The following is a 16,918-nucleotide window of genomic DNA, read 5'->3' on the forward strand; positions in this document are numbered from 1 at the left end:
TATTTAATATGTTTAAACCTGGTTTACTCAAATGCAGAGAAACAAAAGCAGTAGTTTCTACCTCACAGGGTTGCTGTAAGGATGAAATTAAGTGATGCATACAAACACCTTAGCCCCTCAACAAGCTTCTAGTTTATCACTGTAGTCATTTTTTAAATTACTGAAAGGTCTAGAAGCTATGACATCTCAATAGTAATAAACACACTAGCATGCACATTTTGTTTTCTAAATACCATTCCTATTAACAGGTGCCAGAGCTCCTTAGAGAAATAGCCAGGTCCAGCTATTTCTTGCTTTTGGGAGAAAAAAAAAGCAAAGTGAACCTGGACCATGAATCAGGGCTCATTTAACAGAGATGTGTCGAAAGTTACACAGGAGCCAGCTTGATGGAACTCCCACTGATCAAATTTGGGACAATGAGTCCACCAAAACCAATAATGATGCCAATTAACCCATATAACACATTGATTAAAAATCTATAATCCAAAGTGATACCAAAAGCAAAACAAAGGGCTTGAATTTTGCAACCCACCGATGTACTAAGTGACTCGGGCAAGGATCTTCGATGGATCAGTGGATGCTAAGATGAAGATTGTTGGGGAACAGAATAGCACCAGGATCTTAAAGCAGCACCCCACAAGCTTCTCATTAACTACAGAATGTAAGCAGTGCCTTTTCGTGGAAAGACCTGGTTATCATTATTTGTCATCAAAGTTAGCATTACCAGTAATGGGCTTATGTACCTCTTGGAGGGGTTTCTCTGGGAAAATGTAGCAAAATGTCAGCTGGTGAATCCAAGTGTAAGATATACTCATTGTACTCTTCTTTCAATTTTTCTGTAGGTTTCTGAGTGAGTGAAAAAGTTAGTCGCTCAGTCGTGTCCCACTCTTTGTGACCCCATGGACTGCAGCATGCCAGCCCTCCTGGTCCTTCACTGCCTCCCGGAGCTTGCTCAAACTCATGTCCATTGAGTCTGTGAAGCCATCCAACCATCTCCTCCTCTGCTGCCCTCAATTTTTCCCAGCATCAGTCTTTTCCAATGATTCTGTCCCTAAATCTATGACTTTCTTCCCAGCTGGTGTCCCAACATCCAGCCATGAGCTCTCTACTCTCTGCTGGATGCCTCCATGCCCTCCAGACCTCAAATCAGGGAGGCGTGCTGCCCAGACTTGTACCCCTAACCTGCTCTTCTCCTCTCTGTCTTTTCTGAGTTAATGGTGACTCTCTCTTCTTCTGCATTCTAGGCAACCTCCTGACTCCTCCAGCTCATCCGTCCCCTGAATCCCATCAGTCACCCAAATCCTGCAGATTCCACCCTCTCCATATTGATACATCTCATCCAGCCCTCCCTAACGTGCTCACCGCCTTTGAGAAGGTTTCACCAGTTTCCCTCTGGATTAACTGAACGAATCCGTGATTCCCCAGCTTTTCAGTCTTGCTTCCTCCAAAACGGATCCTATACCGCCCACACAACAATCTTAGGTACAAATCTGACCCTGTCACTTTGTTACAGAGTGCGAAGCCCTGCTATACGTAACCTGGGGGTCTGGTATTTCCCTCGTTGTGGTCTTAGTGGGCTATTCTCAGAACCCCAAGGTGATGTTGTCATTTGTAGCAAGAAATATGTATCTGATCCCTGTCTGTCCTGTCTAGTTACCCTGTCCCCATCTTCCTGGCAGAGTTCTCAAACACTTGGAATTTCCTAAGTGTTGAGAGAAGTAAAGGTGGTTTTTGTGATGTTACTGAGGTGACTTCTGGAAAGCCCCCAAGTCTCCGAGGGTGGTGGGGGCCGCTCACCAGAAGAACCAACTGCAGGATGAGAGGGTTGGGATTTATAGTCCCTCCCCCAGACCTTCCTGGAGGGGACAGAGGCTGGAGGTGGAATCCACTCCCCATGGCCAAGGAAAGTGGGCTGGATCCCACATGTTGCAACGAGAGCTCACTGCTCTCAAGTGGAATATACAAACTGAAACTAAAGATCATCTTGCCAGCACTGAGGTTCCTGTGTGCCTCGACTGAGACCAGGGCAGCCAAATCAATAAATAAAAATAAACATTTTTTTTTTAAAGGATGGCATTTGTTTGGAGAGCTGGGGAATGGATCTACAAGCTGCCATGCTGGGCCCCAGACTCCACAGGGCCAAAGCTCCTTGGTTGGAAACCAAGGTATCACTTCTGGCTATTGATGCTTATCCTTTGTGCTAGACCAGTAACCTCATCAGTCACCTGGTTTCCTAAGTTCCGTGAGCCCCTCTAGAAAATTAATTGAAGCCCAGGTAGGGGTCGTGAGAACCACTGATTTATAGTCAGTTGGTCAGAAGAACAGGGCTAGTGATTGGTGTCTGAAATTGGGGGTCTTGTGAGGCTGAGCCCTGGACTCATAGAATGTGATGCTCCCCCAGGGAGAGTTTCAGAATTGGGTTGAATGGGCAGAGGTGGGGGGACACCAGGCTGGTGTCAGAGAACTGCCTGGTGCAGGGAAACACCCCCCCCCCCCACCATGCTGAACCTGGTGTCAGGAGCTCACCCTGACACTCCTGCCTGGTTCCCATCTCCAGGCTCTACCCAGGTTTCCCTGTCTACAGTGCTCACCACTTCAAGGATGCCTGACATCCTGCTAGACCCAGCACGGACCTCAGCATCCCTTTCAGGACTCCCCCAGCGACTCAGATGTGAGTCTGCCGTCTTCTGTTGTTCAGTCACTCAGTCGTGTCCGACTCTTTGCGACCCCATGGACTGCAGCACGCCAGGCTTCCCAGTCCTTCACCATCTCCCGGAGTTGCTCAAACTCTTGTCCATTGAGTTGGTGATGCCATCCAACCCTCTCAGCCTCTGTCGTCATCCCCTTCTCCCCCTGTACTGCCCTGTATTCTGAGAATTCACGTCTACGTCTGTTTCCACGTTGGGCTCCCAGGAGGCAAGGACAAAGTCTTAACTTGCGGTCTCTCTCCAGTGCCCATCACTCTACTTGACTTTGTCAATATCTGATTGCTTCAAAAACTCAATCTGAGAAAACCCTAGGGTCATGAAACGTTTAGAACTGGAAGGGGAGCCACAGAGCCCCTAGTCAAACACCCTCATTTTCACCTGAAGGCATTGAGAATCAGAGGTAGGTGGCTGGCTTGTCATTGCTAGAACTGAGATTTTCTCGCTTCCCTTCCATCTGTGTAAAGTCAGGTGAATAAGAGAACTTGTGTAGGAGAGTGAGGAGACACCAGGCTCACGCATGCCATATACCCGGGAACACCTGCCAGTTTTGAGGATCCTTGGAATTGTAAAAGATACAGAAGTCCATCACTCTCCTCACCAGGGTCCTGACTGCATTCAGGGGCCTCGCCTGTCTCGGTCACACCCTCCCACCCAGCACGAGGCTGAACAGCATGAGGGTTGAATCTCCTGCCCAGCTCAGAGGGCATCTCCAGGGTCCGTGTTCCTTTTATCACCGTGTTATACTCATCAGGGTTGTTAAGCCATTTGGTATCCCAGGCAACCTGCAAGCAGCTCCTGGATGTTTTAACTCAAAGAAAAGACATTTCCAAAGGGGCAGAAAGCACTTCTCTCTAGGGTTCACCTCCACAGGCTCAGAAAGGCTAGTGTATAACCTTCCAAGGGACTACCCCCTGAGAGACTGGGTGCTTTCTTGGGCTCTGGGGGGTGGAAAGGAAGGACTGGGAGAGGAATATCAGCTCTGTAAGAACAGGGGGTTTTTTTGTTTTTTTTCTAACTATGAAAATAGATTTTTGAAGTCTGAAACCCCAGCTGAGTTTTTCTGCAGGGGAATCCACAGGTTTCTGCATTAGCCCAGATGCAGGTTAATCTTGAAATCGCCCAGCCAGAGACCTGAGGCAGAGCCAGTGGTTTCCTGAAAAGTCCCCCAACCTGCTCAAGACAGCCCCATGCAGCCCCGTTGCCCTTGACGCAGAGCCACCAAGGTGCTACCCAAGCCAGCCTGCTTGCAAAGCTTACTCCCCATCGCCCCTGCCCGTTTCCTTCTTTTGAAACCTCACCCTTGAGTTCAGTTTCAGGGTTCCTATAAGTCCCCCAGGCTGAGAACATCAGACGTTCTGATGATTTTCTAGAGCCTCCATTCATAAAACACCTGGGCGTTTCTACGTGGGGTGTCTTGTTCTTCACAGGGAAAGAAACGAAGTTGCCAAGCCCATGTCTCCATGAGTCATTAAACCCTCCTGCCTGCATCCCCAGAATGGCGGGGTCCCACAGCCCATGAGGTCTGCACACCTGGGAGAGAAAAACGATGCTTGAGGTAAGTAGAACCTTTAATAAACAGACACAATCAGGCCGAGTGTGATGACAAAGTGTGCTGTTTTTAGGTGTGTGGTCCGCAGGGAGGCCAAGCCTGGCCGTGTACCCTCCAAGGTTTCGCCTTGTGGAAGTCCCCCCAGCCCCCGCCTCTGCCAGCACTCTTGTGTAGCCCGCCTTCCGCAGGCCGCATCGGTGGGCTGCGGGTGTTTCCCTTGCCTAGTGTTTTCCAGGACCTGGCTCCGATCCATTGATTCACTGATACTTTCAGGGTCTCCGAAGCCCTGTGATTGCACTCACCATGAGCTTGTGGGTCCACCCTGCCCCTTCTCCACCCCACTCTGCCCCTGTGATTGCCAAAGCTCTGGTGGTACAAGGGCAGTCGTCCTGAGGCTACCACCAACAGTCAAGGGCACAGGCCCTCGCCGGGTCTGCAAAGGGCACTGACCCCCATTAGCACAGGAAGCTCCTATTGCCCTATTGGGACTTCTCTGGCGGTCCAGTGGTTAAGAATCCACCTGCCAATACAGGGAATATGGTTGGATCCTTGGTCAGGGAACGAATCCCACATGTCGTAGGGCAACTAAGCCTGAGGGCCACAACTACTAAAGCCCAGAGCCCGTGCTTAGCAGCAAGAGAACCCACCACAGTGAGAAGCCCAAGCCCTTGCACAGCAACAAAGCGCCTGTGTGCCGCAAAAAAGGCCCAGCACAGCCAAAAATAAACAGCAGAAAAGAACTTATTGCCAGGAAGGAAACTCAGACCCTCCTGTGGGGTCATTCTTCTGATAGGATTAGATCTTAGGTTGAATGCTGCTTAAACTGAGACGCTGTATTAGTAAACGTTAGTCTCAACTCCTGGAAAACACCCTGATGCTGAGAAAGATTGAAGGCAGGAGGAGAAGGGGGTGACAGAGGATGAGATGGTTGAATGGCATCACCGACTCGGTGGACATGAGTTTGAGCAAGCTCCAGGGGTTGGTGATAGACAGGGAAGCCTGGCGTGCTGCAGTCCGTGGGGTCAGAAAGAGTTGGACACAACTGACTGACTGAATTGAACTGGTCTCAACCCCTGGTGGCTCAGATAGTAAAGAATCCACCTGCAATGCAGGTAGACCCAAGTTTAATCGCTGGGTTGGGAAGATCTCCTGGAGAAGGAAATGACAACCTACTCCAATATTCTTGCCTGGAGAATTCCATGGACAGAGGAACCTGGCAGGCTACAGTCCATGGGGTCACAGAGAGTCAGACATGACTGAGCACACACAGCCTCAACCGTGAATAGTGAAAAACCCCAAATCTCAGCGGCCCAAACAAGACAGTGTTTGTGTCTCTCTCACATCCCCAGGGAGGATGGAGTTGGTGAGTTCTGGGCAGTTACAGGGACCTTGAGGGGCCCAGCCACTTCCATCTTGCAGCTCTGCTCTGTGTGCTTCGGCTGCCAAGGTCTCCTTGGGTATCGCATCTCTAGTCCAGCAACAGAGACAGAAAGGCCAGAAGGGGACAGTCCCTTTTTTTAAGGGCACTTCCTGGAAGCTGCAGAGCCACCCCTTCTGCTTACTTTCCATTGACCAGAATGTGGCTGGCATTCGCAGAGGGGTGGGCGGGCATTTTTGTGGTTACAAGGATGGGGGCGGGGAGGATGTGACTGGCATTTACAGACCAATGATGCTAGACGTCCTGAAATGTGACCAATTGTCCCACACCACAAAGAGTTTCCACAAGTTCCCGTGGGGTATTGAGGTTTATAATTATCTAAGCTGAAAAAGACCCTGATGCTGGGAAAGATTGAAGGCAGGAGGAGAAGGGGACGACAGAGGATGAGATGGTTGGATGGCATCACCGACTCAAAGGATGTGAGTTTGAGCAAGCTCCGGGAGTTAGTGATGGACAGGGAGGCCTGGCGTGCTGCAGTCCGTGGGGTCACAAAGAGTTGGACACAACTGAGTGACTGAACTGAACTGAAGCTTAGAAATTAACTCCTTTTGACATAATTTACCAAAAACTACACGTGGTATTTTTTGAACTACTTAAATATACATTGAAATTTTCAAGTGTGCAATGATCAAGGTTTTTTTTTTTTCTTCAGAATTGTACCAAGGCTTGTTCCAATTTCAGAAATATGTCAACCACGACAGCTCCCTTCATTGTTGCCATTGGAAAAATTCAGTCTTTGCCTGGTGCCACATTCAGAGGGATTTATGTCTGTGTGCCAGGTTCCGGGGCCCTTCTTTCATCTTCTGGGAGAGACGTGACTGAGCATTTACAATATGTTAAGTGTAATATTTTGTTATAAGTTACTTTCCCTCTAGTTTCTCTTTAAAGTAATTTATGGATTTTTTTAAAGCCTATAAATTTAATTTTAGGAGAATAAAGGAAAATTAGAAAGCATTTGTAGAGAAAGAAATGGCAACCCACTCCAGTATTCTTGTCTGGTTTCCTGACTTGCGTGAGCCCATGGACAGAGGAGCCTGGAGGGCTATAGCACGGGGCCGCAAAGAGTCGCACACGACTGAGCAACTAAACAGTGACAAGGCATTTGTCATCAAAGGAGCTGCCGGGTGTGATGGGGAGACCACTGGCAGATGCATAGCCTCAGAGCCACGAAGGCTGACCTTGACCTACATCTGCTTCCTGAGCATCTTCACCTCATTTCCAAAGACTCCTGCCAACCAGCCTCTGCTCTCAGTTGCCTGTGGGTCCCAAGCCCAGACCCAGCTCTCAAAACTTGCCCCCATCAGCACAGACCATGTGGCTTCCGGTGTTGCGGACACAGACTCCCCCAGGAAGGTTTGTGACAATTCAACACAGTCATTTTGTCACCGGGGACATTCCAACATGCTTGCCTTACTCTTGGTTTGACCCATAGGTGGAAATTAAGCTTTCAGCTATTTCTATCACCAAGTAACAAAGGAAACAGATACTCTGTCCCCTTGGCCCAGCCTCACCTGTATCTCCTGCCATGCCAATCCCACTCCCTGCTGGGAAACGGGGTGCTTGCATCTCAGAGACGGTCTGAAGGTCAGGGAGGTCTGCTGGACCAACTTCTTGGCAGTAAAAAAATCTGTTTTTAGATTTTGTTATGAGTCTTCCAGCCCTCCAAAATGGACTCATCAAAATGACTTTCTCAAAAATTCTGTTTCACCCCAAAGACCAGAGGAAATAAGGCTAAGAAATGGAGCGCACTAGAAAGGACCACCTTGGCCGGCCCTGGATAGACAGAAAGTGCCCAGCGGGCTCAGCACAGGCGACGACACGCCCGGCTCTTCCCACCCCACCCGCCACTGCCTCTTCCCTGCCTTTAGACGAGAGTGACAGCCTTGGGGCCTGGATGGGACATCACCGCCCTGGGGAGGGAAATCAGCCAGACTGCTTCAGATGAGTACGGATGCCTGGGTCTCAGCCCCGAGGCTTGCCTTTCATTGGTCTGGGTGGGCCTGGGCACTGATATACATATTTCTCAGCACTCCCTCGGCGATCTGAAACCCATACCACCAGGAATCTGCACCACAGCTCCTCTCAACAGCTCTCTCCAACATGCCTTTATTTTGGCATTTCCCATTTCTTCTAGCTCCAGGGAGATGTGTATGTGTGCTAAGTCCCTTCAGTCACGTGTAACTCTGTGACCCTATGGACTGTGACCCACCAGGCTCCTCTGTCCATGGGATTCTCCAGGCAAGAGTACTGGAGTGGGCTGCCATTCCCTCCTCCAGGGGATATTCCTGACCCAGGGATCAAACTCACGTCTCTTTTGTCCACTGCATTGAGTTCTTTATCACAAGCACCATCTGGGAAACCCAGGGAGAAGGCTTTGGGGATGTACTACAAAACAAAAATGTTCATTACTCCTTAATAAGATGAATTTAAGTCACCCACGACCTGTCCTCCTGTCTCTGCCCTGACTCCTCCCTTGATGGGTCTCCATGTGCCATCCCTTTCTTGTTTTCAAACTGATATCTGATAAGTCACCATATTTTGAAAGACACCCTGGTAAACGAACAGGGTTGTTTTGGGGTTTTTTTTGGTAGGAGGAGGATGTTGTTCCATCCACCCAGCTATAAGTCAAAGTTATTTCCCCTTTGTTTTATAGTCAAAGTCAAATAAAAGCAATTACAGCACCTGCTATGGAGAGAATTATGTCCCCCCAAAATAGATATGTTCAAGTCCTAATCCCTAGCACTTCTGAATGTGACCTTATTTGGAAATAGGATTGTTAGGAAAATAATTCATTAAATCACAACATGGTCATAGGAGTAATCTGACATGACTTGTGTCCTTCTGAGAAGATGACCTTGTGAAGACCAACACACATATGGAAAATGCCACATGAAGATGGAGGGTTGGCCAAGGGACACCCAGGACTGCTGGCAACCTCAGAAGCTGAGCAGAAGTCCCAGGACAGACTGTCCTCCAGAGCCTCTGAGTGAGCACAGCCCTGCCCACACCTGGGTCTTGGACCTGTGGTCTCCAGAAGAGTGTGCGTTTCTGCTATAAGTCACCCACCTCATGGTGCTTTGTTACAAGAGCTGAGGGAAAGGAATGCAAACAAAGTTATTATGCCCACTTTTGTTTGTTTGAAAGAGGCAGTAGGTTGTGATGGCTGAGGGCGCAGACTTCCGTGTCAAGCCACCTGGCTTCCTGTGACTTCCTATGTGGTTTTTCTCATGTGGAAAATGAGGACCCTGAGACCCTAACGCAGAGAGTTGTTATCGTTGTTTAGGTGCTCAGTCGTGTCTGACTCTTTTCAAGCTCATGGACTGTAGCCCGCCAGGCTCCTCTGTCCATGGGAATTTTCCAGGCAAGAATACTGGAGTGGGTTGCCATTTCCTTCCCCAGGGAATCTTCCCGACCCAGGAATCAAACCAGGGTCTCCTGCATTGGCAAGCGGATTCTTTACCACTGAGCCACCAGGGAAGGCAGGCCCTGCAGAGAGCTGTTAGGAAACGTGAAAGAGGTGATGTCTAAGAAGAACCCAGGCCTGGCACTCAGAGGTCCTCCCAAAGCACAGCGGCGACTGAGGGACAGGGCCTGGAGCAAGGAACCAGGCTGTCTGTCCAGACAGAGGAGGGCAGAGGCCAGCCAAGTGCCCACCCCCCGGGATGCTGTCAGGATGAGGGCGGTGATACGCGAGGGTCCTTGGAGCAAGCGTCACATCACCGTCATCAGGCTGCCATGATTCATCACTGTTTCTGAGTTCCAACCTGATGGTGTTCAGAGCAATGTGGAGAGCGGTGTGCTGGGCCACAGTTCACACCCCAGGCATCTGGCTGACACGCAGACAACAGCAAAGCCATTCACTTGGGTCTCACTGCTTAATTATCGCAACTTGGCACGGCTTCCGGTGCCTTGAGAGCCCTTGGACACGCACCATACGTTTTAGGCAGGAAGGGACGGCTGGCACGGGGACAGGCCCGTCAATCCTGCAGCTCTGCTCTGCTAAGTGGTGGATGCTCTCCAAACACTCGGCCCCAAATGCACGGGAAGCAAAAGCCTGGCACTCAGAGGCACCAGGGCCACGCTCACCCGCAACCCGCCTGCCAATCGTACCATCCTGCATTCGTCACCAGTGGCAGTTTCCAGCCTGGCGGTGGAAAGAGGCGAGGGGGCAGCGAGTCATCAGCCGGCAAGATGTTTCACGTGTGAGGAGGACTGGCCCAGGATACATAGGAGGCTAGAGCCCCTCACCCCCCAAGCCTGAGTGAAGAGCTGTGCGCCTGCCTGTCTTGGATGGCCCTTGACTGTGGGTGCAGAGCAGAGCTTGACTGAAGCCATGTCACCCACTCATTCATTGCTTTGATCAACCAACCAGCGTTTACCAAGCATCTGCTCTGTGCTCAGCCCTGGTGACACAGAAATGATGGAGAAAGGGGGCCTCCTGAAAGGAGACATGAGTCTGGGCTCCCCCTATTCCAGAAGGATCCTTCACTGAATCCTTTGGGAGGCTGGAGGGAGCTGGCCCGGTTGCCAAGTTTGCTGATGACATTCATCAACAAGAGTGTAGCAACCTCTCTGATGGGCTGGGCAGACATGGGAGCCTGAGCTTCATTGGTGAATATTAAAAAGGTCTCAGCCCTCACTGAACTTATATTAAGTCCCCAGGGAATGTGACATTTGCAACCCGAATGTTTTCTAATCCTCTTGTGTGTATGTGTGCTCAGTCGTGTCTGACTCTTTGCGACCCCATGGGCTGTAGCCAGCCAGGCTCCTCTGTCCGTGGGATTCTCCAGGCGAGAATACTAGAGTGGGTTGCCATTTCCTTCTCCAGGGGATCTTCCCGACCCAGGAATCCAACCCGCATCTCTTGCATCTCCTGCATTGGCAGGTGGGTTCTTCACCACTAGCACCACCTGGGAAGCCCCAGGGAGACTTGGCCCCAGTGATTTTCTACAGAGTTAGGAAGATGTCCTCACTTCTCAAATCCCCAGGGTAACAAAAGGGCAAACAATATACTCTCTCTCAAAGAGCTGGACACCAAAGCCAGAGCCCGCCAGCCGTCTCACCACTTCCTGCTGAATGAGGCGGGCCTGTTGCAAAGGCAGATTTGGCTCCTGCTCCTGCCTGAGGCTGCAGCAAAGCCACCTGTTCCTGGAAGATGACTCGGAGGTGACCTCTTAGGGAGGACGGGAAGATAGTCTGACAGTGACGGAGCAGAGGCCCGGCAACAGGGCCCAGCGTCCAGCTGAGAAGGCCTTGCTGGCCTCTCAGGACTGGCATGTCCCATCCCTGTGCTGAAGCAGTGATTGGGGTGGGGGGTACTTCTGGAAAAAGAAGAGGGACGAGGTATTTATCTTGAGATTTGGTTAGAGGAACATTCCTCCCCTGGGGAATAGAAACGGAAGCAGAAGGCAAATGAAGTCTCAGGAGGGACTCAGGACCAAGCATCCAGCCGAGCGTGTCTCAGCTGTGGCTCTCTGGACATCTGGGGCCAGGTACCTAATTCTTTGTTGTGTGTGTGTGTTGGGGTGGTGGGGTGGGTGTTGTCCTGTGTCTTGTGGAAAGTTTAACAGTATCCCTGGCCTCTGCCCATTGGATGTGGTAGCCTCCCGCACTCCCAGCTTTGGTGACCAAAAAATGTCTGCAGATATTGCCAGGTGTCCCCTGGGGACAGAATCGCTCCCGGCTGAGAGTCTCAGTCCAGCGGTCTCCTGAACCAGTGTCCCCCGCGTCTGCCTGGCCAGCTCCCAGACCCCACTTCCTCTTCCCCGTGTGGGGACTCTCCTGGTTTTAGCTCTGAGACCCCCACGACCCCTCAAGCACAGGAGGCCTGGAACAGGTGGTCATTCTGCAGACTCCTCCCCCTCGTCGGCAGGAGCCCCACCCACTGTCCCTGAACCCATGAGTGCCGTCACCCCGCCCCTGCCTTCCCATCCCTATTACCCTACCATCCACTTCCTCTGTAACGCAGCACCTATCGCCTCCTGACATCCTATTCGGGCTTCCCAGGTGATGCTAGTGGCAGAGAAACCGCCCCTGCCAATGCAGAAGCCTCAAGAGAAGTGGGTTGGATCCCTGGGTCCGGAAGATCCCCTGGAGAAGGAAATGGCAACCCACTCCAGTATCCTTGCCTGGAGAATCCCATGGACAGAGGAGCCTGGCGGGCTACAGTCCAGGGGACCACAACGACTGAAGCGACTTGGCATGCATGTATGACATACTATTTACTTTCGTGTGTTATTTACTGCCTGCCCCTCCTCTGCCAACCCCCCCCCCACCACCACCACACACACCCATAAAAGCTACTTCAGGGCTGGGATCTCTGCTTATCTCACGGCTGTGTCCCAAGCACCCATCATAGTAAGGGCCCATGGGAGATGCTGACATTGTTGTTTGAAGGACCAGGCCTCGAAAACCATCATGAGTATCTGTCATTGCTCCCCTGCTGGTTATTTCCACTTTCCCAGCGTGGCTCTGCTGGCCACAGGAAGGGTCGTTAAGACACAACCGTGCCCAGACCGGCCCTCGGGCCAACTCCAGAGCCACCCCCCTCCACTGCCCTGATCACATCCATTGCCAACCTGGGTGGACAAGGACAAAGCAATTAAAATCCCATCCATCCTTCCTCAGTATTGGGATTAAATCCAGGCATTAGGATTGTGGATGGTGGATTGTGGATGATTTTTGATGTTTCTGCATTTTTTTTCCTTCAGATTTACCACAATGAACTTGCATTTATTTAATGATGAGAAAAAAAAAAAAAAACAGGGAAAAATATAAACCTTACTCAGTTTGTGATTTTCACCATGACAGCTCCAAATAGGGCCTGGGGTCAGGCTCTTCTGTAGGACACGCTGAGATCTGCCTGCGGAGGGGGAGTCCCTTCCCGTCAGTGAGAGGTCTGTGAAATGGGCTGTTGACTTCTTGTTTTGAAGATTGTTTGTAAGGATCAGTGGACATCCTGGATATACCAGAAGGCCAGTGGCAGAGGTACAGAAATGGGCTTATTGTTAGGGCAGCTCTGACCAGCCGCCAGAAGTGTGTTCTGTCCTAGGAGGCCTGAACAGTTACCCCGTCTCTCCAAGGGATCCTGCCAGAGGAAACCTGGCTTTGAGGCTCTCATTCAGTTACCATCACTGTCAGGCCTGTGATTAGCCATGTCTGGTGGACTTCAGAGGCCCTGCTTGGCTACAGCCTAATAGCCGAGCTCCCAGGACCCCATTAGGAGAGGAACAGATGCCCTGGTTTCTCATGAGAGACCATCGTGACATGTATTAACAGCTCTGAAGTCCTGAGACCCACCAGGCCTGACGTTAATAAGCAATGTTCCCCCTGTTTCTTTCCTGCTCCGTCTCCAGAAATGGCTCCTCATGAAGAAGACTGTCATGACAACCTGAGTGCAGGCACCGTGGCAGGTGGGCCGAGACAGAGAGGCCCCACGTCCAGATGAAAGAGCCTGGTGAGGTTTCGGCCGTGGAGCTCGGCGGTGCAAAATCCACACGAGTGTGGAAGTCTGGTTTCATGAACAGAAAGCTGGGTTAGGGGCTTCTCCACACACAGGCTCCTGGCCCCGGAGAGGTCTGGAGGAGCCTCAGAGCCCGCGTGGACCTGGTCCTGCCCCGCCAATGCCCCCAGCCCTGCCCCGGGGTTTCTGGTCTCTTTGTGCCTTCAACCCCGGGTAACCGTGGTACCAATAGGAGAGCAGCGCCCCTTTGATGCCTCTGACCCAGAGCTGTTGGAGGAAGCAGGTTGCTGATCCCAGCAGAGCTGTAAGAGCACTCTACAAAGCCTAGCGTGCTGTTTGGGGGCAGCAAGTTCTCTGCAGTCCTGAGCAGAAAGGGCAGGCCCAGTCTCCTCTCCCCGGCCGTGCGGGTAACCTCTTAGCCTCCAGGCCCCTGTCCAGTCTCGCAGGTGGAGCTCCTTCTGCCCGGAGGCAGACAGTCCCCCCAAGGCACTCTCCCTGGTCCTTCTGACCAGAAGATCCGAGATCCCAGGAAACTGGCTTCTGCTGTGGAAAGGACAGGCCTCATTTGTCAGGACTCCTTGGATGGAATCCCGGCCCTGTCCCCCACCCTGTGTGACCTCGGGCAAGTCACAGAAACTTCTCCAAAACACATGCTCTCTCTCACCCTTGGGGTTCCCAAGCCCAGGCGGCATTAGGCTGACGTCTCAGCGGACACTGCTCCAAGTGCTACGCACACGCCTCTCACCCAGTCCCCACCATGGACCAGCACTATTATCATTCAGTCCCATTTTATAGATGAGGAAACTGAGGTCCAGAGATGCTAGGGTTCTTGCCCCAAATCGGAGACTCATGAGAGGCAGAGCCCGGAATTGGACCCAGGCGGTCTGACTCCATGTCTGTAAACAGTCAGCCCCGCGCTGGATTGTTCTGAAGCCTACACCAGCTCCTGCAGGACCCTCACCAATCTCGGCTTTCACCACGCATTCCTGTTCCTACGTCCCACTCACCCAGGCCTTCCTGAAGCAGCCAAGCCCACACTGACCTCCAGGCCTTTGAGTCTGCAGACCCACTGCCCAGGTCTCCCTCCTACTCAGCGCCTGGCTGCATCCTCCCCCTTTGCCCCTCTGCCTGCACACCTCCTCACAGGCTACGGGACCAAGAAGGGAAATCGTCTAGACTTCTGTCTGGGCCTCCTGTCAACTCAGAGGTGTAACTAGCCAGTCCATACCCACCAGGGGTCTCACTGTCACCTAGTCCTGTCTGCTCTGGGAGATGCTCCATTCCATCCTCTGGGCCCAGTTTGTGCCCCTTTGTGGTTCACAGTCAGGTCGATTTAGGTCAAATCCCCTAGCCAACGAGAGAGTGTACGCACGGCCCACATGGCCCTCAGCTTCCGTCATTATTAGCATCGCAGGGTGGGGGTGGTGGTGATGGGGAGACTTGTTTTCAAACAGCTCCCCTACTAAGAAAACTTCACACACAGAGAAACACAGAACTACAGAAATCCTGGAATGGCATCCCAGCCATTTCTTCACCTGGATCTCAGACCTATTTGTCTGCCTGTTTTGAAAACTGGAAAGGCTGCATATAAAATTATAGAGATAATCTGAGCTTTTAAATGACGTTATCTGCCTGACTCAAGAGATTTACTTTTGCTTTAAGTAGGCACTTGGGCCAGGGGTAGATTATCTTAATCCGTCCTGGATGAGCTGATTCAAAGCCGGTTTCAGTCTGTGAAGGCTGGTCCATTCCTGGTTCACTCTTATGGCCAGCAGTAACCCCTCTGTTGTCCCACCAAAGCCCTGGAGTGTTTCCTAAGCCCCCTCTCCTTCTTGGCAGAACCCAAACTCAAATGTTTGTTTCTCCAGTCTCTTTTCAGTAGACTGAAAGTTCTAACCAATTCCTCAGCCCCTCATCTGGCACATAGAAATTGGCAAGTGTCTCGTGGGGTAGGGGACGGGAAGGCTGCCCTCTCTGTAATACACTCTTCTTCTTGATTTTGGCCCCTCAAGTCCCAGCACCCTTGGGAGCTCTCTGATACCTTCAAAAGAGTTTGTAAAATATATTTTATCTGGTTTTTCTAGCCTCGAGAGAGGCGGGTTTGATCCTTAGTTATCTCAAGGTGGGGGCTGATATGATATAAGCTAGTCCACCATATTGGAAGTGAACATCTCTATTTGAGTTAATCCTCATTTAGGTTTTTTTTTTCCTAATTGTTCTGTTTTCCAATGCTTTTTTTTAATTTATATATTTTTAATTGGAAGATAATTACTTTACAATGTTGTGTTGTTTTCTGCCGTACATCAACGTGAATCGGCCACGGGTATTTTATGCTTTGTTAATTTAAAGGTCTCACCAGAGTGTCTGGGGGAAGTGAGAATCCACATTTTTCATGCTGGTCTAGGATCGAACTCCTCAGGACAGGGAGGATGAGGAGGGTGTCTGGCCATGGATTCAGATGGCACTTGTCCTAAACCAAGGTCAAAGAAGGTATGTGGACTGAAGGTTTCTATAGCAGCTGAATTCTCAGGCATTTTTCTTCAAAGTCGACAAACTAGTTCGATTAATGCTAACTTTTCCTCCAGATAATGCAGCTTAGAAGCAAAGTAAGAGGCTATCTCCTGGTAAGAAATATGGTGATGTTGAGACCTACAGAGATTCTCAAACTGTGCAGGACCCTGAGGGTCCCAGGAAGAGCGGGTTTGGGAAGGTGTTCAGAGGGAGTGGAGCCCTGTCTCTGTCTTCAACCAGTTCAGCTCCCTCTTGGTCTATTTTATGCACTGGGTTTCTGACCAAGGTTTCCACCATGTGGACTCTGAGAAATTGTTCCATCAAAAAACTTTGAAACAGCTTCTTCTTATTGATAATCTGAGTTCTCTGGACAGAACTGACTTTCATAAGGCCGTACAAACGGTTCCTGTAAAGCCAGGACACAAACCAGCTGTTTTGATCATGGTTCAAGCACTTTCCACCACCTCACACTGAGTCACCTGGAGATTCAGTTTCCCAAAAGGTCCTTTGCTTTCAAAAAATGTGTCTCTTGAAGACCACTGTTCTTAGTTTTTGTAGAGCTCTGCGGGCCCTTCTCACAAGCTCCCCCTAGAGGACATGGAGTGAACAAGGCTGTTATCTTTCTACTAATGGGACCAGAGGCAGCAAACCTCCCTGGAAGCACAGTGATGCCCTCCCTCAGAGACCCCAGGAGACCCTGCATCCTAGCTCCCGAGAGTCTCTGTGTGACCTTGACAAGTCAGGCCACCTCACTGGGCCCTTATCCTCCATAAAATTAGAAATCAAGAAGGCCTTCTTGTGGAAGGCCCCTCAGAGAATCCCCACAAGAGGGCTTGAGTCACCCAGGTATGGACACATGATCCTTCCTTCTCTTGGGAAGCCAAGGATGTCAACAAGCCCAAATGAGGATGGCAACAGCTCCAAGAGAGGAGCTATGTCTCTGAGACCAGGGAGGAGGATATACAGCATCAGTGTTTTGGGCTAAAGTGTGCAGTGCTTCGTTGCTCAATCATATCCGACTCTTTGAGACCCCATGGACTGTAGCCCACCAGGGTCCTCGTCCATGGGATTCTCCAGGCAAGAATCCTGGAGTGGGTGGCCATGCCCTCCTCCAGGGGATCTTCCCAACCCAGGGATTGAAACCAGGCTAAACCATGTCCCCCTCCCACCCACCCATATTCCTGTGCTTCCCCTGATATCTCAGTTGGTAAAGAACCTGCCTGCAATGCAGGAGACCCCGGTTCAACTCC

The 16,918-nt window shown here is 51.0% G+C and overlaps 1 long non-coding RNA gene across 2 annotated transcripts; it reads left to right on the forward strand.

The window, feature by feature from the left end:
- Positions 1-4,174: 4,174 nt before the first annotated feature.
- LOC112578461 lies at positions 4,175-15,737 on the forward strand. Of its 2 annotated transcripts, none has more exons than XR_006544084.2 (3): positions 4,175-4,263; positions 13,051-13,151; positions 15,507-15,737. It is a non-coding gene; the product is annotated as an uncharacterized LOC112578461 (long non-coding RNA). The 2 variants fall into 2 exon arrangements; XR_006544083.2 differs by lacking the exon at positions 4,175-4,263 and adding an exon at positions 10,811-11,187.
- The last annotated feature ends 1,181 nt before the right edge of the window (positions 15,738-16,918 follow it).

Source organism: Bubalus bubalis, chromosome 13 (assembly GCF_019923935.1).
Source record: "Bubalus bubalis isolate 160015118507 breed Murrah chromosome 13, NDDB_SH_1, whole genome shotgun sequence".
In the NCBI taxonomy this organism is placed as follows: domain Eukaryota; kingdom Metazoa; phylum Chordata; class Mammalia; order Artiodactyla; family Bovidae; genus Bubalus; species Bubalus bubalis.